Source organism: Scyliorhinus torazame, chromosome 20, assembly GCF_047496885.1.
Source record: "Scyliorhinus torazame isolate Kashiwa2021f chromosome 20, sScyTor2.1, whole genome shotgun sequence".
Taxonomy (NCBI): domain Eukaryota; kingdom Metazoa; phylum Chordata; class Chondrichthyes; order Carcharhiniformes; family Scyliorhinidae; genus Scyliorhinus; species Scyliorhinus torazame.
In genome coordinates this window covers 115815571-115837966 of record NC_092726.1, presented here as the reverse complement: position 1 = coordinate 115837966, position 22396 = coordinate 115815571, and positions in this window count along the sequence as shown.

The window sequence follows — 22396 nt, the reverse complement described above, 5'->3', positions numbered from 1 at the left end:
CGTCTGCCTGTCAATTCCACCATTTCTGACACTGGACCGTCTGCGTGGACAATCCACCATGTCTGACACTGGCCCGTCTGCCTGGCAATTCCACGATGCCTGACACTGGACCGTCTGCCTTGTAATTCCACCATTTCTGACAACAGGACCGTCTGCGTGGGAATTCCACCATGTCTGAGACTGGACCGTCTGCCTGGAAATTCCACCATGGCTGAAACTGGACCGTCTGCCTGGCAATGCCACCATGTCTGACACTGGACCGTCTGCCTTGTAATTCCACCATGTCTGACATTGGACCGTCTGCCTGGCAATTCCACCGTGTCTGACACTGGACCATGTGCCTGGCAATTCCACCATGTCTGACACTGGACAGTCCGCCTGGCAATTCCACAATGTCAAACACTGGACTCTCTGCCTGGCAATTCCACCATGTCTGAAACTGGACCGTCTGCATTGTAATTGCACCATGTCTGACACTGGACACTGGCAATTCCACCATGTCTGAGACTGGACCGGCTGCCTTGTAATTCCGCCATGTCTGACACTGGACCGTCTGCCTGGCAATTCCACCATGTCTGACACTGCACCGTCCGCCTGTTAATTTCACCATGTCTGACACTGGATCCTCTGCCTGGCAATTCCACCATGTCTGACACTGGACTGTCGGCCTGACAATTGTACCATGTCTGACTGGACGTCTGCCTGGCAATTCCACCATGTCAGACACTGGACCGTCTGCCTTGTAATTCCACCATGTCTGACACTGGACCGTCTGCCTGTCAATTCCACCATGTCTGACACTGGAGCGTCTGCCTGTCAATTCCACCATGTCTGACACTGGACCGTCTGCCTGGCAATTCCACCATGTCTGACACTGGTCCATCTGCCTCTCAATTCCACCATGTCTGACACTGGACCGTCTGCCTGGCAATTTCACCATGCCTGACACTGGACCGTCTGCCTTGTAATTCCACCATTTCTGACACAGGACCGTCTGCGTGGGAATTCCACCATGTCTGAAACTGGACCGTCTGCCTGGCAATGCCACCATGTCTGACACTGGACCGTCTGCCTTGTAATTCCACCATGTCTGACATTGGACCGTCTGCCTGGCAATCCAACCATGTCTGACACTGGACCATGTGCCTGGCAATTCCACCATGTCTGACACTGGACAGTCCGCCTGGCAATTCCACCATGTCAAACACTGTACTCTCTGCCTGGCAATTCCACCATGTCTGAAACTGGACCGTCTGCATTGTAATTGCACCATGTCTGACACTGGACACTGGCAATTCCACCATGTCTGACACTGGACCGCCTGCCTTGTAATTCCGCCATGTCTGACACTGGACCGCCTGCTTGGCAATTCCACCATGTCTGACACTGGACCGTCTGCCTGTCAATTCCACCATTTCTGACACTGGACCGTCTGCGTGGATAATCCATCATGTCTGACACTGGACCGTCTGCCTGGAAATTCCACCATGCCTGACACTGGACCGTCTGCCTGGCAATTCCACCATTTCTGACACAGGACCGTCTGCGTGGGAATTCCACCATGTCTGACACTGGACCGTCTGCCTTGTAATTCCACCATGTCTGACACTGGACCGTCTGCCTGTCAATTCCACCATGTCTGACACTGGAGCGTCTGCCTGTCAATTCCACCATGTCTGACACTGGACCGTCTGCCTGGCAATTCCACCATGTCTGACACTGGTCCATCTGCCTCTCAATTCCACCATGTCTGACACTGGACCGTCTGCCTGGCAATTTCACCATGCCTGACACTGGACCGTCTGCCTTGTAATTCCACCATTTCTGACACAGGACCGTCTGCGTGGGAATTCCACCATGTCTGAAACTGGACCGTCTGCCTGGCAATGCCACCATGTCTGACACTGGACCGTCTGCCTTGTAATTCCACCATGTCTGACATTGGACCGTCTGCCTGGCAATCCAACCATGTCTGACACTGGACCATGTGCCTGGCAATTCCACCATGTCTGACACTGGACAGTCCGCCTGGCAATTCCACCATGTCAAACACTGTACTCTCTGCCTGGCAATTCCACCATGTCTGAAACTGGACCGTCTGCATTGTAATTGCACCATGTCTGACACTGGACACTGGCAATTCCACCATGTCTGACACTGGACCGCCTGCCTTGTAATTCCGCCATGTCTGACACTGGACCGCCTGCTTGGCAATTCCACCATGTCTGACACTGGACCGTCTGCCTGTCAATTCCACCATTTCTGACACTGGACCGTCTGCGTGGATAATCCATCATGTCTGACACTGGACCGTCTGCCTGGAAATTCCACCATGCCTGACACTGGACCGTCTGCCTGGCAATTCCACCATTTCTGACACAGGACCGTCTGCGTGGGAATTCCACCATGTCTGACACTGGACCGTCTGCCTGGAAATTCCACCATGTCTGAAACTGGACTGTCTGCCTGGCAATGGCACCATGTCTGACACTGGACCGTCTGCCTGGCAAACCCACCATGTCTGACACTGGACCGTCTGCCTGTCAATTCCACCATGTCTGACACTGGAGCGTCTGCCTGTCAATTCCACCATGTCTGACACTGGACCGTCTGCCTGGCAATTCCACCATGTCTGACACTGGACCGTCTGCCTGTCAATTCCACCATTTCTGACACTGGACCGTCTGCGTGGACAATCCACCATGTCTGACACTGGCCCGTCTGCCTGGCAATTCCACGATGCCTGACACTGGACCGTCTGCCTTGTAATTCCACCATTTCTGACAACAGGACCGTCTGCGTGGGAATTCCACCATGTCTGACACTGGACCGTCTGCCTGGAAATTCCACCATGGCTGAAACTGGACCGTCTGCCTGGCAATGCCACCATGTCTGACACTGGACCGTCTGCCTTGTAATTCCACCATGTCTGACATTGGACCGTCTGCCTGGCAATTCCACCATGTCTGACACTGGACCATGTGCCTGGCAATTCCACCATGTCTGACACTGGACAGTCCGCCTGGCAATTCCACCATGTCAAACACTGGACTCTCTGCCTGGCAATTCCACCATGTCTGAAACTGGACCGTCTGCATTGTAATTGCACCATGTCTGACACTGGACACTGGCAATTCCACCATGTCTGAGACTGGACCGGCTGCCTTGTAATTCCGCCATGTCTGACACTGGACCGTCTGCCTGGCAATTCCACCATGTCTGACACTGCACCGTCCGCCTGTTAATTTCACCATGTCTGACACTGGATCCTCTGCCTGGCAATTCCACCATGTCTGACACTGGACTGTCTGCCTGACAATTGTACCATGTCTGACTGGACGTCTGCCTGGCAATTCCACCATGTCAGACACTGGACCGTCTGCCTTGTAATTCCACCATGTCTGACACTGGACCGTCTGCCTGTCAATTCCACCATGTCTGACACTGGAGCGTCTGCCTGTCAATTCCACCATGTCTGACACTGGACCGTCTGCCTGGCAATTCCACCATGTCTGACACTGGTCCATCTGCCTCTCAATTCCACCATGTCTGACACTGGACCGTCTGCCTGGCAATTTCACCATGCCTGACACTGGACCGTCTGCCTTGTAATTCCACCATTTCTGACACAGGACCGTCTGCGTGGGAATTCCACCATGTCTGAAACTGGACCGTCTGCCTGGCAATGCCACCATGTCTGACACTGGACCGTCTGCCTTGTAATTCCACCATGTCTGACATTGGACCGTCTGCCTGGCAATCCAACCATGTCTGACACTGGACCATGTGCCTGGCAATTCCACCATGTCTGACACTGGACAGTCCGCCTGGCAATTCCACCATGTCAAACACTGTACTCTCTGCCTGGCAATTCCACCATGTCTGAAACTGGACCGTCTGCATTGTAATTGCACCATGTCTGACACTGGACACTGGCAATTCCACCATGTCTGACACTGGACCGCCTGCCTTGTAATTCCGCCATGTCTGACACTGGACCGCCTGCTTGGCAATTCCACCATGTCTGACACTGGACCGTCTGCCTGTCAATTCCACCATTTCTGACACTGGACCGTCTGCGTGGATAATCCATCATGTCTGACACTGGACCGTCTGCCTGGAAATTCCACCATGCCTGACACTGGACCGTCTGCCTGGCAATTCCACCATTTCTGACACAGGACCGTCTGCGTGGGAATTCCACCATGTCTGACACTGGACCGTCTGCCTTGTAATTCCACCATGTCTGACACTGGACCGTCTGCCTGTCAATTCCACCATGTCTGACACTGGAGCGTCTGCCTGTCAATTCCACCATGTCTGACACTGGACCGTCTGCCTGGCAATTCCACCATGTCTGACACTGGTCCATCTGCCTCTCAATTCCACCATGTCTGACACTGGACCGTCTGCCTGGCAATTTCACCATGCCTGACACTGGACCGTCTGCCTTGTAATTCCACCATTTCTGACACAGGACCGTCTGCGTGGGAATTCCACCATGTCTGAAACTGGACCGTCTGCCTGGCAATGCCACCATGTCTGACACTGGACCGTCTGCCTTGTAATTCCACCATGTCTGACATTGGACCGTCTGCCTGGCAATCCAACCATGTCTGACACTGGACCATGTGCCTGGCAATTCCACCATGTCTGACACTGGACAGTCCGCCTGGCAATTCCACCATGTCAAACACTGTACTCTCTGCCTGGCAATTCCACCATGTCTGAAACTGGACCGTCTGCATTGTAATTGCACCATGTCTGACACTGGACACTGGCAATTCCACCATGTCTGACACTGGACCGCCTGCCTTGTAATTCCGCCATGTCTGACACTGGACCGCCTGCTTGGCAATTCCACCATGTCTGACACTGGACCGTCTGCCTGTCAATTCCACCATTTCTGACACTGGACCGTCTGCGTGGATAATCCATCATGTCTGACACTGGACCGTCTGCCTGGAAATTCCACCATGCCTGACACTGGACCGTCTGCCTGGCAATTCCACCATTTCTGACACAGGACCGTCTGCGTGGGAATTCCACCATGTCTGACACTGGACCGTCTGCCTGGAAATTCCACCATGTCTGAAACTGGACTGTCTGCCTGGCAATGGCACCATGTCTGACACTGGACCGTCTGCCTGGCAAACCCACCATGTCTGACACTGGACCGTCTGCCTGTCAATTCCACCATGTCTGACACTGGAGCGTCTGCCTGTCAATTCCACCATGTCTGACACTGGACCGTCTGCCTGGCAATTCCACCATGTCTGACACTGGACCGTCTGCCTGTCAATTCCACCATTTCTGACACTGGACCGTCTGCGTGGACAATCCACCATGTCTGACACTGGCCCGTCTGCCTGGCAATTCCACGATGCCTGACACTGGACCGTCTGCCTTGTAATTCCACCATTTCTGACAACAGGACCGTCTGCGTGGGAATTCCACCATGTCTGACACTGGACCGTCTGCCTGGAAATTCCACCATGGCTGAAACTGGACCGTCTGCCTGGCAATGCCACCATGTCTGACACTGGACCGTCTGCCTTGTAATTCCACCATGTCTGACATTGGACCGTCTGCCTGGCAATTCCACCATGTCTGACACTGGACCATGTGCCTGGCAATTCCACCATGTCTGACACTGGACAGTCCGCCTGGCAATTCCACCATGTCAAACACTGGACTCTCTGCCTGGCAATTCCACCATGTCTGAAACTGGACCGTCTGCATTGTAATTGCACCATGTCTGACACTGGACACTGGCAATTCCACCATGTCTGAGACTGGACCGGCTGCCTTGTAATTCCGCCATGTCTGACACTGGACCGTCTGCCTGGCAATTCCACCATGTCTGACACTGCACCGTCCGCCTGTTAATTTCACCATGTCTGACACTGGATCCTCTGCCTGGCAATTCCACCATGTCTGACACTGGACTGTCTGCCTGACAATTGTACCATGTCTGACTGGACGTCTGCCTGGCAATTCCACCATGTCAGACACTGGACCGTCTGCCTTGTAATTCCACCATGTCTGACACTGGACCGTCTGCCTGTCAATTCCACCATGTCTGACACTGGAGCGTCTGCCTGTCAATTCCACCATGTCTGACACTGGACCGTCTGCCTGGCAATTCCACCATGTCTGACACTGGTCCATCTGCCTCTCAATTCCACCATGTCTGACACTGGACCGTCTGCCTGGCAATTTCACCATGCCTGACACTGGACCGTCTGCCTTGTAATTCCACCATTTCTGACACAGGACCGTCTGCGTGGGAATTCCACCATGTCTGAAACTGGACCGTCTGCCTGGCAATGCCACCATGTCTGACACTGGACCGTCTGCCTTGTAATTCCACCATGTCTGACATTGGACCGTCTGCCTGGCAATCCAACCATGTCTGACACTGGACCATGTGCCTGGCAATTCCACCATGTCTGACACTGGACAGTCCGCCTGGCAATTCCACCATGTCAAACACTGTACTCTCTGCCTGGCAATTCCACCATGTCTGAAACTGGACCGTCTGCATTGTAATTGCACCATGTCTGACACTGGACACTGGCAATTCCACCATGTCTGACACTGGACCGCCTGCCTTGTAATTCCGCCATGTCTGACACTGGACCGCCTGCTTGGCAATTCCACCATGTCTGACACTGGACCGTCTGCCTGTCAATTCCACCATTTCTGACACTGGACCGTCTGCGTGGATAATCCATCATGTCTGACACTGGACCGTCTGCCTGGAAATTCCACCATGCCTGACACTGGACCGTCTGCCTGGCAATTCCACCATTTCTGACACAGGACCGTCTGCGTGGGAATTCCACCATGTCTGACACTGGACCGTCTGCCTGGAAATTCCACCATGTCTGAAACTGGACTGTCTGCCTGGCAATGGCACCATGTCTGACACTGGACCGTCTGCCTGGCAAACCCACCATGTCTGACACTGGACCGTGTGCCTGGCAATTCCACCATGTCTGACACTGGACCGTCTGCCTGGCAATTCCACCAGGTCTGACACTGGACCGTCAGCCTTGTAATTCCAGCATGTCTGACACTGGACCGTCCGCCTGGCAATTCCACGATGTCTAACACGAGACCGACTGCCTGGCAATTCCACCATGTCTGACACTGGACAGACCGCCTGGCAATTCCACGATGCCTGACACGGGACTGTCTGTCTGGCAATTCCAGCATGTCTAACACTGGACAGCCTGCCTGGCAATTCCACCATGTCTGACACTGGACCGCCTGCCTTGTAATTCCACCATGTCTGACACTGGACCGCCTGCCTTGTAATTGCACCATGTCAGACACTGGACCGTCTGCCTGGAAATTCCACCATGTCTGACACTGGACCGTCTGCTTGGCAATTCCACCATGCCTGAAACTAGACCGTCTGCCTCGTAATTACACCATGTCTGAAACTGGACTGTCTGCCTGACAATTGTACCATGTCAGACACTGGACCGTCTGCCTGACAATTCCACCATGTCTGTGACTGGACCGTCTGCCTGGCAAGTCCACAATGACTGACACTGGACCGTCTGCCTTGTAATTCCATCATGACTGACTGTGGACCATCTGCCTGGCAATTCCACCATGTCTGACACTGGACCGTCTGTCTGGTAATTCCACCATGTCTGACACTGGGCCGTCTGCCTGGCAATTCCACCATGTCTGACACTGGACCGTCTGTCCTGAAATTCCACGATGTCTGACACTGGACTGTCTGCCTGGCAGTTCCACCATGCCTGAAACTAGACCGTCTGCCTCGTAATTACACCATGTCTGAAACTGGACTGTCTGCCTGACAATTGTACCATGTCTGACACTGGAATGTCTGCCTGACAATTGTACCATGTCTGACACTGGACGTCTGCCTGGCAATTCCACCATGTCAGACACTGGACCGTCTGCCTTGTAATTCCATCATTACTGACACTGGACCGTCTGCCTGTCAGTTCCACCATGTCTGACACTGGAGCGTCTGCCTGTCAATTCCACAATGTCTGACACTGGACCGTCTGCCTGGCAATTCCACCATGTCTGACACTGGCACGTCTGCCTGTCAATTCCACCATATCTGAGACTGGACCGTCTGCCTGGTAATTCCGCCATGTCTGACATTGGACCGTCTGCCTGGCAATTCCACCATGTCTGACACTGGACCGTCTGCCTGTCAATTCCACCATGTCTGAGACTGGACCGTCTGCCTAGTAATTCCGCCATGTCTGACATTGGACCGTCTGCCTGGCAATTCCACCATGTCTGAAACTGGACCGTCTGCCTGGAAATTCCACTATGTCTGACACTGGACCATCTGCCTGGCAATTCCACCATGTCTGAAACTGGACCGTCTGCCTGGATATACCACTATGTCTGGCACTGGACCGTCTGCTTGGCAATTCCACCATGCCTGAAACTGGACCGTCTGCCTCGTAATTACGCCATGTCTGAAACTGGACTGTCTGCCTGACAATTGTACCATGTCTGACACTGGACTGTCTGCCTGACAATTGTACCATGTCTGACACTGGACGTCTGCCTGGCAATTCCACCATGTCAGACACTGGACCGTCTGCCTTGTAATTCCACCATGTCTGACACTGGACCGTCAGCCTTGCAATTCAACCATGTCTGACACTGGACCGTCTGCTTGGCAATTCCACCATGCCTGAAACTAGACCGTCTGCCTCGTAATTACACCATGTCTGAAACTGGACCGTCTGCCTGACAATTGTACCATGTCAGACACTGGACCGTCTGCCTGACAATTCCACCATGTCTGTGACTGGACCGTCTGCCTGGCAAGTCCACAATGTCTGACACTGGACCGTCTGCCTTGTAATTCCATCATGACTGACTGTGGACCATCTGCCTGGCAATTCCACCATGTCTGACACTGGACCGTCTGTCTGGTAATTCCACCATGTCTGACACTGGGCCGTCTGCCTGGCAATTCTACCATGTCTGACACTGGACCGTCTGTCTTGAAATTCCACGATGTCTGACACTGGACTGTCTGCCTGGCAATTCCACCATGCCTGAAACTAGACCGTCTGCCTCGTAATTACACCATGTCTGAAACTGGACTGTCTGCCTGACAATTGTACCATGTCTGACACTGGACTGGCTGCCTGACAATTGTACCATGTCTGACACTGGACGTCTGCCTGGCAATTCCACCATGTCAGACACTGGACCGTCTGCCTTGTAATTCCATCATGTCTGACACTGGACCGTCTGCCTGTCAGTTCCACCATGTCTGACACTGGAGCGTCTGCCTGTCAATTCCACAATGTCTGACACTGGACCGTCTGCCTGTCAATTCCACAATGTCTGACACTGGCACGTCTGCCTGTCAATTCCACCATATCTGAGACTGGACAGTCTGCCTGGTAATTCCGCCATGTCTGACATTGGACCGTCTGCCTGGCAATTCCACCATGTCTGACACTGGCACGTCTGCCTGTCAATTCCACCATATCTGAGACTGGACAGTCTGCCTGGTAATTCCGCCATGTCTGACATTGGACCGTCTGCCTGGCAATTCCACCATGTCTGAAACTGGACCGTCTGCCTGGATATTCCACTATGTCTGGCACTGGACCGTCTGTTTGGCAATTCCACCATGTCTGACACTGGACCGTCTGCCTGGCAATTCCACCATGTCTGAAACTGGACCGTCTGCCTGGATATTCCACTATGTCTGGCACTGGACCGTCTGCTTGGCAATTCCACCATGCCTGAAACTGGACCGCCTGCCTCGTAATGACACCATGTCTGACACTGGACTGTCTGCCTGACAATTGTACCATGTCTGACACTGGACTGTCTGCCTGACAATTGTACCATGTCTGACACTGGACGTCTGCCTGGCAATTCCACCATGTCTGACACTGGACCGTCAGCCTTGCAATTCAACCATGTTTCACACTGGACCGTCTGCCTGTCAATTACACTATGCCTGACAATTCCACCATGTCTGACACTGGACCGTCTGCCTGTCAATACCACCATGTCTGAGACTGGACCGTCTGCCTAGTAATTCCGCCGTGTCTGACACTGGGCCGTCTGCCTGGCAATTCCACCATGTCTGACACTGGACCGTCTGCCTTGTAATTCCACCATGTCTGACACTGGACCGTCCGCCTGGCAATTCCACGATGTCTGAAACTGGACCGTCTGCATTGTAATTGCACCATGTCTGACACAGGACACTGGCAATTCCACCATGTCCGACACTGGACCGCCTGCCTTGTAATTCCGCCATGTCTGACACTGGACCGTCTGCCTGGCAATTCCACCATGTCTGACACTGGACCGTCTGCCTAGAAATTTCACCGTGTCTGACACTGGACCGTCTGCCTTGTAATTCCATCATGTCTGACTATGGACCATCTGCCTCGCAATTCCAGCATGTCAATTTCACAATGTCTGACACTGGACCGTCTGCCTGGCAATTCCACCCTGCCTGACACTGGACCGTCTGCCTGGCAATTCCACAATGTCTGACACTGGACCGTCTGCCTGGCAATTCCACCATGTCTGAAACTGGACCATCTGCCTGGCAATTCCACCATGCTGACACTGGACCGTCTGCATTGTAATTCCACCATGTCTGACACTGGACCGTCTGCCTGGCAATTACACCATGTCAGATACTGGACAGTCTGCCTGGCAATTTCACCATGTCTGACACTGGACCGTCTGCCTTGTAATTCCACCATGTCTGACACTGGACCGTCTGCCTGGCAATTCCACCATGTCTGAAACGGGACCATCTGCCTGGCAATTCCACCATGTCTGAAACTGGACCATCTGCCTGGCAATTCCACCCTGTCTGACACTGGACCGTCTGCCTGGCAGTTCCACAATGTCTGACACTGGACCGTCTGCATTGTAATTCCACCATGTCTGACACTGGACCGTCTGCCTGGAAATTCCACCATGTCAGATACTGGACAGTCTGCCTGGCAATTCCACCATGTCTGACACTGGACCGCCTGCCTTGTAATTCCACCATGTCTGACACTGGACCGTCTGCCTGGCAATTCCACCATGTCTGACACTGGACCGTCTGCCTTGTAATTCCACCATTTCTGACACTGGACCGTCTGCCTGGCAATCCCACCATGTCTGTGACTGGACTGTTTGCCTGTCAATTCCACCATGTCTTTCACTGGGCACATGCCTGGCAATTCCACCATGTCTGACACTGGAACGTCTGCCTTGTAATTCCAACATGTCTGACACTGGACCGTCTGCCTGTCAATTCCACCATGTCTGAGACTGGACCGTCTGCCTAGTAATTCCGCCATGTCTGACATTGGACCGTCTGCCTGGCAATTCCACCATGTCTGAAACTGGACCGTCTGCCTGGCAATTCCACCATGTCTGAAACTGGACCGTCTGCCTGGATATTCCACTATGTCTGGCACTGGACCGTCTGTTTGGCAATTCCACCATGTCTGACACTGGACCGTCTGCCTGGCAATTCCACCATGTCTGAAACTGGACCGTCTGCCTGGATATTCCACTATGTCTGGCACTGGACCGTCTGCTTGGCAATTCCACCATGCCTGAAACTGGACCGCCTGCCTCGTAATGACACCATGTCTGACACTGGACTGTCTGCCTGACAATTGTACCATGTCTGACACTGGACTGTCTGCCTGACAATTGTACCATGTCTGACACTGGACGTCTGCCTGGCAATTCCACCATGTCTGACACTGGACCGTCAGCCTTGCAATTCAACCATGTTTCACACTGGACCGTCTGCCTGTCAATTACACTATGCCTGACAATTCCAACATGTCTGACACTGGACCGTCTGCCTGTCAATACCACCATGTCTGAGACTGGACCGTCTGCCTAGTAATTCCGCCGTGTCTGACACTGGGCCGTCTGCCTGGCAATTCCACCATGTCTGACACTGGACCGTCTGCCTTGTAATTCCACCATGTCTGACACTGGACCGTCCGCCTGGCAATTCCACGATGTCTGAAACTGGACCGTCTGCATTGTAATTGCACCATGTCTGACACAGGACACTGGCAATTCCACCATGTCCGACACTGGACCGCCTGCCTTGTAATTCCGCCATGTCTGACACTGGACCGTCTGCCTGGCAATTCCACCATGTCTGACACTGGACCGTCTGCCTAGAAATTTCACCGTGTCTGACACTGGACCGTCTGCCTTGTAATTCCATCATGTCTGACTATGGACCATCTGCCTCGCAATTCCAGCATGTCAATTTCACAATGTCTGACACTGGACCGTCTGCCTGGCAATTCCACCCTGCCTGACACTGGACCGTCTGCCTGGCAATTCCACCATGTCTGAAACTGGACCGTCTGCCTGGATATTCCACTATGTCTGGCACTGGACCGTCTGCTTGGCAATTCCACCATGCCTGAAACTGGACCGCCTGCCTCGTAATGACACCATGTCTGACACTGGACTGTCTGCCTGACAATTGTACCATGTCTGACACTGGACTGTCTGCCTGACAATTGTACCATGTCTGACACTGGACGTCTGCCTGGCAATTCCACCATGTCTGACACTGGACCGTCAGCCTTGCAATTCAACCATGTTTCACACTGGACCGTCTGCCTGTCAATTACACTATGCCTGACAATTCCACCATGTCTGACACTGGACCGTCTGCCTGTCAATACCACCATGTCTGAGACTGGACCGTCTGCCTAGTAATTCCGCCGTGTCTGACACTGGGCCGTCTGCCTGGCAATTCCACCATGTCTGACACTGGACCGTCTGCCTTGTAATTCCACCATGTCTGACACTGGACCGTCCGCCTGGCAATTCCACGATGTCTGAAACTGGACCGTCTGCATTGTAATTGCACCATGTCTGACACAGGACACTGGCAATTCCACCATGTCCGACACTGGACCGCCTGCCTTGTAATTCCGCCATGTCTGACACTGGACCGTCTGCCTGGCAATTCCACCATGTCTGACACTGGACCGTCTGCCTAGAAATTTCACCGTGTCTGACACTGGACCGTCTGCCTTGTAATTCCATCATGTCTGACTATGGACCATCTGCCTCGCAATTCCAGCATGTCAATTTCACAATGTCTGACACTGGACCGTCTGCCTGGCAATTCCACCCTGCCTGACACTGGACCGTCTGCCTGGCAATTCCACAATGTCTGACACTGGACCGTCTGCCTGGCAATTCCACCATGTCTGAAACTGGACCATCTGCCTGGCAATTCCACCATGCTGACACTGGACCGTCTGCATTGTAATTCCACCATGTCTGACACTGGACCGTCTGCCTGGCAATTACACCATGTCAGATACTGGACAGTCTGCCTGGCAATTTCACCATGTCTGACACTGGACCGTCTGCCTTGTAATTCCACCATGTCTGACACTGGACCGTCTGCCTGGCAATTCCACCATGTCTGAAACGGGACCATCTGCCTGGCAATTCCACCATGTCTGAAACTGGACCATCTGCCTGGCAATTCCACCCTGTCTGACACTGGACCGTCTGCCTGGCAGTTCCACAATGTCTGACACTGGACCGTCTGCATTGTAATTCCACCATGTCTGACACTGGACCGTCTGCCTGGAAATTCCACCATGTCAGATACTGGACAGTCTGCCTGGCAATTCCACCATGTCTGACACTGGACCGCCTGCCTTGTAATTCCACCATGTCTGACACTGGACCGTCTGCCTGGCAATTCCACCATGTCTGACACTGGACCGTCTGCCTTGTAATTCCACCATTTCTGACACTGGACCGTCTGCCTGGCAATCCCACCATGTCTGTGACTGGACTGTTTGCCTGTCAATTCCACCATGTCTTTCACTGGGCACATGCCTGGCAATTCCACCATGTCTGACACTGGAACGTCTGCCTTGTAATTCCAACATGTCTGACACTGGACCGTCTGCCTGTCAATTCCACCATGTCTGAGACTGGACCGTCTGCCTAGTAATTCCGCCATGTCTGACATTGGACCGTCTGCCTGGCAATTCCACCATGTCTGAAACTGGACCGTCTGCCTGGCAATTCCACCATGTCTGAAACTGGACCGTCTGCCTGGATATTCCACTATGTCTGGCACTGGACCGTCTGTTTGGCAATTCCACCATGTCTGACACTGGACCGTCTGCCTGGCAATTCCACCATGTCTGAAACTGGACCGTCTGCCTGGATATTCCACTATGTCTGGCACTGGACCGTCTGCTTGGCAATTCCACCATGCCTGAAACTGGACCGCCTGCCTCGTAATGACACCATGTCTGACACTGGACTGTCTGCCTGACAATTGTACCATGTCTGACACTGGACTGTCTGCCTGACAATTGTACCATGTCTGACACTGGACGTCTGCCTGGCAATTCCACCATGTCTGACACTGGACCGTCAGCCTTGCAATTCAACCATGTTTCACACTGGACCGTCTGCCTGTCAATTACACTATGCCTGACAATTCCACCATGTCTGACACTGGACCGTCTGCCTGTCAATACCACCATGTCTGAGACTGGACCGTCTGCCTAGTAATTCCGCCGTGTCTGACACTGGGCCGTCTGCCTGGCAATTCCACCATGTCTGACACTGGACCGTCTGCCTTGTAATTCCACCATGTCTGACACTGGACCGTCCGCCTGGCAATTCCACGATGTCTGAAACTGGACCGTCTGCATTGTAATTGCACCATGTCTGACACAGGACACTGGCAATTCCACCATGTCCGACACTGGACCGCCTGCCTTGTAATTCCGCCATGTCTGACACTGGACCGTCTGCCTGGCAATTCCACCATGTCTGACACTGGACCGTCTGCCTAGAAATTTCACCGTGTCTGACACTGGACCGTCTGCCTTGTAATTCCATCATGTCTGACTATGGACCATCTGCCTCGCAATTCCAGCATGTCAATTTCACAATGTCTGACACTGGACCGTCTGCCTGGCAATTCCACCCTGCCTGACACTGGACCGTCTGCCTGGCAATTCCACAATGTCTGACACTGGACCGTCTGCCTGGCAATTCCACCATGTCTGAAACTGGACCATCTGCCTGGCAATTCCACCATGCTGACACTGGACCGTCTGCATTGTAATTCCACCATGTCTGACACTGGACCGTCTGCCTGGCAATTACACCATGTCAGATACTGGACAGTCTGCCTGGCCATTCCACCATGTCTGACACTGGACCGTCTGCCTTGTAATTCCACCATGTCTGACACTGGACCGTCTGCCTGGCAATTCCACCATGTCTGAAACGGGACCATCTGCCTGGCAATTCCACCATGTCTGAAACTGGACCATCTGCCTGGCAATTCCACCCTGTCTGACACTGGACCGTCTGCCTGGCAGTTCCACAATGTCTGACACTGGACCGTCTGCATTGTAATTCCACCATGTCTGACACTGGACCGTCTGCCTGGAAATTCCACCATGTCAGATACTGGACAGTCTGCCTGGCAATTACACCATGTCTGACACTGGACCGCCTGCCTTGTAATTCCACCATGTCTGACACTGGACCGTCTGCCTGGCAATTCCACCATGTCTGACACTGGACCGTCTGCCTTGTAATTCCACCATTTCTGACACTGGACCGTCTGCCTGGCAATCCCACCATGTCTGTGACTGGACTGTTTGCCTGTCAATTCCACCATGTCTTTCACTGGGCACATGCCTGGCAATTCCACCATGTCTGACACTGGAACGTCTGCCTTGTAATTCCAACATGTCTGACACTGGACCGTCTGCCTGTCAATTCCACCATGTCTGAGACTGGACCGTCTGCCTAGTAATTCCGCCATGTCTGACATTGGACCGTCTGCCTGGCAATTCCACCATGTCTGAAACTGGACCGTCTGCCTGGCAATTCCACCATGTCTGAAACTGGACCGTCTGCCCGGATATTCCACTATGTCTAGCACTGGACCGTCTGTTTGGCAATTCCACCATGTCTGACACTGGACCGTCTGCCTGGCAATTCCACCATGTCTTAAACTGGACCGTCTGCCTGGATATTCCACTATGTCTGGCACTGGACCGTCTGCTTGGCAATTCCACCATGCCTGAAACTGGACCGCCTGCCTCGTAATGACACCATGTCTGACACTGGACTGTCTGCCTGACAATTGTACCATGTCTGACACTGGACTGTCTGCCTGACAATTGTACCATGTCTGACACTGGACGTCTGCCTGGCAATTCCACCATGTCTGAGACTGGACCGTCAGCCTTGCAATTCAACCATGTTTCACACTGGACCGTCTGCCTGTCAATTACACTATGCCTGACAATTCCACCATGTCTGACACTGGACCGTCTGCCTGTCAATACCACCATGTCTGAGACTGGACCGTCTGCCTAGTAATTCCGCCTTGTCTGACACTGGGCCGTCTGCCTGGCAATTCCACCATGTCTGACACTGGACCGTCTGCCTTGTAATTCCACCATGTCTGACACTGGACCGTCCGCCTGGCAATTCCACCATGTCTGAAACTGGACCGTCTGCATTGTAATTGCACCATGTCTGACACAGGACACTGGCAATTCCACCATGTCCGACACTGGACCGCCTGCCTTGTAATTCCGCCATGTCTGACACTGGACCGTCTGCCTGGCAATTCCACCATGTCTGACACTGGACCGTCTGCCTAGAAATTTCACCGTGTCTGACACTGGACCGTCTGCCTTGTAATTCCATCATGTCTGACTATGGACCATCTGCCTCGCAATTCCAGCATGTCAATTTCACAATGTCTGACACTGGACCGTCTGCCTGGCAATTCCACCCTGCCTGACACTGGACCGTCTGCCTGGCAATTCCACAATGTCTGACACTGGACCGTCTGCCTGGCAATTCCACCATGTCTGAAACTGGACCATCTGCCTGGCAATTCCACCATGCTGACACTGGACCGTCTGCATTGTAATTCCACCATGTCTGACACTGGACCGTCTGCCTGGCAATTCCACCATGTCAGATACTGGACAGTCTGCCTGGCAATTCCACCATGTCTGACACTGGACCGTCTGCCTTGTAATTCCACCATGTCTGACACTGGACCGTCTGCCTGGCAATTCCACCATGTCTGAAACTGGACCATCTGCCTGGCAATTCCACCATGTCTGAAACTGGACCATCTGCCTGGCAATTCCACCCTGTCTGACACTGGACCGTCTGCCTGGCAGTTCCACAATGTCTGACACTGGACCGTCTGCATTGTAATTCCACCATGTCTGACACTGGACCGTCTGCCTGGAAATTCCACCATGTCAGATACTGGACAGTCTGCCTGGCAATTCCACCATGTCTGACACTGGACCGCCTGCCTTGTAATTCCACCATGTCTGACACTGGACCGTCTGCCTGGCAATTCCACCATGTCTGACACTGGACCGTCTGCCTTGTAATTCCACCATTTCTGACACTGGACCATCTGCCTGGCAATCCCACCATGTCTGTGACTGGACTGTTTGCCTGTCAATTCCACCATGTCTTTCACTGGGCACATGAATGGCAATTCCACCATGTCTGACACTGGAACGTCTGCCTTGTAATTCCAACATGTCTGACACTGGACCGCCTGCCTTGTAATTCCACCATGTCTGACACTGGACAGTCTGCCTGACAATTCCACCATGTTTGACACTGGACAGTCTGCCTTTTAATTGCACCATGTCTAACACTGGGCCGTCTGTCTTTCAATTCCACCATGTCTGACACTCGACGGATCCTGGCAACTCAACCATTTCTTACGATCGACTGTCTGCTGGCAATTCCACCATGCCTGACACTGGACCGTCTGCCTGTCAATTCCACCATGTCTGACACTGGACCGTCTGCCTGACAATTCCACCATGTCTGACACTGGACCGCCTGCCTGTCAATTCCACCATGTCTGACACTGGGCTCTTGCCTGGCAATTCCACCATGGCTGACACTGGAACGTCTGCCTTGTCATTCCAACATATCTGGCACTGGACAGTCTGCCTTCTAATTCCACCGTGTCAGACACTGGACAGTCTAACTGGCAATTCCACCATGTCTGACACTGGACCGTCTGCCTGTCAATTCCACCATGTCTGACACTGGACCGTCTGCCTTGTAATTCCAACATGTCTGACACTGGACCGTCTGCCCGGCAATTCCAACATGTCTGACACTGGACCGTCTGCCTTGTAATTCCACCATGTCTGACACTGGACCGTCTGCCAGGCATTTTCCAACATGTCTTACACTGGACCATCTGCCTAGCAATTCAACCATGTCTGACACTGGACCGTCTGTCTGGCTAGTCCACAATGTCTGACACTGGACCGCCTGCCTTGTAATTCCATCATGTCTGACTATGGACCATCTGCCTGGCAATTCCACCATGTCTGACAGTGGACTGTCTGCCTGACAATTCCACCATGTCTGACACTGAACCGTCTGCCTGACAATTCCACCATGTCTGACACTGGGCCGTCTGTCTTGCAATTTAACCATGTCAGACACTGGACCGCCTGCCTTGTAATTCCATCATGTCTGACTATGGACCATTTGCCTCGCATTTCCAGCATGTCTGACAGTGGACCGTCTGGCTTGTAATTCCACCATGTTGGACAGTGGACCGTCTGCCTGACAATTCCACCATGTCTGACACTGGACAGTTACCTTATCATTACACCATGCCTGACACTGGACCGTCTGCCTGGCAATTCCACCATGTCTGACACTGAACCGTCTGACTGGCAATTCCACCATGTCTGACACTGGACCGTCTGCCTGGCAATTCCACCATGTCTGACACTGGACCGTCTGCCGTTTAATTCCTCCATGTCTGACAATGGACCGTCTGCCTGGCGATTCCACCAAGTCTGTCACTGGGCCAACTGACTTGTATTTCAAAAATGTCTGAAACTGGACCGTCTGCCTTCTAATTCCACCGTGTCAAATACTGGACAGTCTGCCTGGCAATTCCACCAAGTCTGGCACTGGGCCAACTGTTTTGTGATTCCACCATGCCTGACACAGGACCATCTGCCCGGCAATTCCACCATGTCTGACACTGGACCGCCTGCCCGGCAATTCCACCGTGTCTGACACTGGACCGTCTGCCTGACAATTCCACCATGTCTGACACTGGACAGTCTGCCTTTTAATTGCAAAATGTCTGACACTGGGCCGTCTGTCTTTCAATTCCACCATGTCTGACACTGGACCGTCTGCCTTGTAATTCCACCATGTCTGACACTGGACCGTCAGCCTGGCAATTCCACCATGTCTGACACTGGACCGTCTGCATTGTAATTCCAACATGTCTGACACTGGACCGCCTGCCTTGTAATTCCACCATGTCTGACACTGGACCGTCTGCCTGACAATTCCACCATGTCTGACACTGGACAGTCTGCCTTTTAATTGCACCATGTCTAACACTGGGCCGTCTGTCTTTCAATTCCACCATGTCTGACACTCGACGGATCCTGGCAACTCAACCATTTCTTACGATGGACTGTCTGCTGGCAATTCCACCATGCCTGACCCTGTACCGTCTGCCTGTCAATTCCATCATGTCTGAAACTGGACCGTCTGCCTGGCAATTCCACCATGTCTGACACTGGACCGTCTGCTTTGTAATTCCACCATGTCTGATACTGGACACTAGCAATTCCACCATGTCTGACACTGGACCGCCTGACTTGCAATTCCATCATGTCTGACTGTGGACCATCTGCCTCGCAATTCCAGCATGTCTGACAGAGGACCGTCTGCCTTGTAATTCCACCATGTTGGACAGTGGACCGTCTGCCTGACAATTCCACCACGTCTGACACTGGACAGTTACCTTATCAATACACCATGTCTTACACTGGACCGTCTGCCTGTCAATTCCACCATGTCTGACACTGGACCGTCTGCCTGTCAATTCCACCATGTCTGTCACTGGGCTCTTGCCTGGCAATTCCACCATGTCTGACACTGGAACGTCTGCCTTGTCATTCCATCATATCTGACACTGGACAGTCTGCCTTCTAATTCCACCGTGTCAGACACTGGACATTCTGCCTGGTAATTCCTCCAAGTCTGAAACTGGACCAACTGCCTTGTATTTCAAAAATGTCTGACACTGGACCGTATACCCGGCAATTCCAACATGTCTGACACTGGACCGTCTGCCTGGCAATTCCACCATGTCTGTGACTGGACTGTCTGCCTGGCAAGTCCACCATGTCTGACACTGGACCGTCTGACTGAAAATTCCACCATGTCTGACACTGGACAGTCTGCCTTTTAATTGCACCACGTCTAACACTGGGCCGTCTGGCTTTCAATTCCACCATGTCTGAAACTGGACCGTCTGCCTTGTAATTCCACCATATCTGACACTGGACCGTCTGCCTTGTAATTCCAACATGTCTGACACTGGACCGTCTGACTGAAAATTCTACCATGCCTGACACTGGACAGTCTGCCTTTTAATTGCACCACGTCTAACACTGGGCCGTCTGTCTTTCAATTCCACCATGTCTGAAACTGGATCGTCTGCCTTGTAATTCCACCATATCTGACACTGGACCGTCTGCCTTGTAATTCCAACATGTCTGACACTGGACCGTCTGACTGAAAATTCCACCATGTCTGAAACTGGACCGTCTGCCTGGCAATTCCACCGTGTCTGACACTGGACCGTCTGCCTGTCAATTCCACCGTGTCAGACACTGGACCGTCTGCCTGGCAATTCCACCATGTCTGACACTGGACCGTCTGCATTGTAATTCCACCATGTCTGATACTGACACTGGCAATTCCACCATGTCTTACACTGGACCCTCTGCCTTGTAATTCCACCATGTCTGACATTGGACCGCCTGCATTGTAATTCCACCATGTCTGACACTGGACCGTCTGGCTGGCAATTCCACAATGTCTGACACTGGACCGCCTGACATGTAATTCCATCATGTCTGACTATGGACCATCTGCCTCGCAATTCCAGCATGTCTGACAGTGGACCGTCTGCCTTGTAATTCCACCATGTTGCACAGTGGACCGTCTGCCTGACAATTCCACCATGTCTGACACTGGACCGCCTGCCTGTCAATTCCACCATGTCAGTCGCTGGGCTCTTGCCTGGCAATTCCACCATGTCTGACACTGGAACGTCTGCATTATAATTCCACCATGTCGGATACTGACACTGGCAATTCCACCATGTCTGACACTGGGCTCTTGCCTGCCAATTCCACCATGTCTGACACTAGATCGTCTGCCTGGTAATTCCACCATGTCTGACACTGGACCGTCTGCCTGGCAATTCCAACAAGTCTGACAATGGGCCAACTGACTTGTATTTCAAAAATGTCTGAAACTGGACCGTCTGCCTTCTAATTCCACCGTGTCAAATACTGGACAGTCTGCCTGGCAATTTCACCATGTCTGACACAGGACCGTCTGCCCGGCAATTCCACCATGTCTGACACTGGGCCGTCTGCTTGGCAATTCCACCATGTCTGACACTGGGCTCTTGCCTGGCAATTCCACCATGGCTGACACTGGAACGTCTGCCTTGTCATTCCAACATATCTGGCACTGGACAGTCTGCCTTCTAATTCCACCGTGTCAGACACTGGACAGTCTAACTGGCAATTCCACCATGTCTGACACTGGACCGTCTGCCTGTCAATTCCACCATGTCTGACACTGGACCGTCTGCCTTGTAATTCCAACATGTCTGACACTGGACCGTCTGCCCGGCAATTCCAACATGTCTGACACTGGACCGTCTGCCTTGTAATTCCACCATGTCTGACACTGGACCGTCTGCCAGGCATTTTCCAACATGTCTTACACTGGACCATCTGCCTAGCAATTCAACCATGTCTGACACTGGACCGTCTGTCTGGCTAGTCCACAATGTCTGACACTGGACCGCCTGCCTTGTAATTCCATCATGTCTGACTATGGACCATCTGCCTGGCAATTCCACCATGTCTGACAGTGGACTGTCTGCCTGACAATTCCACCATGTCTGACACTGAACCGTCTGCCTGACAATTCCACCATGTCTGACACTGGGCCGTCTGTCTTGCAATTTAACCATGTCAGACACTGGACCGCCTGCCTTGTAATTCCATCATGTCTGACTATGGACCATCTGCCTCGCAATTCCAGCATGTCTGACAGTGGACCGTCTGGCTTGTAATTCCACCATGTTGGACAGTGGACCGTCTGCCTGACAATTCCACCATGTCTGACACTGGACAGTTACCTTATCATTACACCATGCCTGACACTGGACCGTCTGCCTGGCAATTCCACCATGTCTGACACTGAACCGTCTGACTGGCAATTCCAC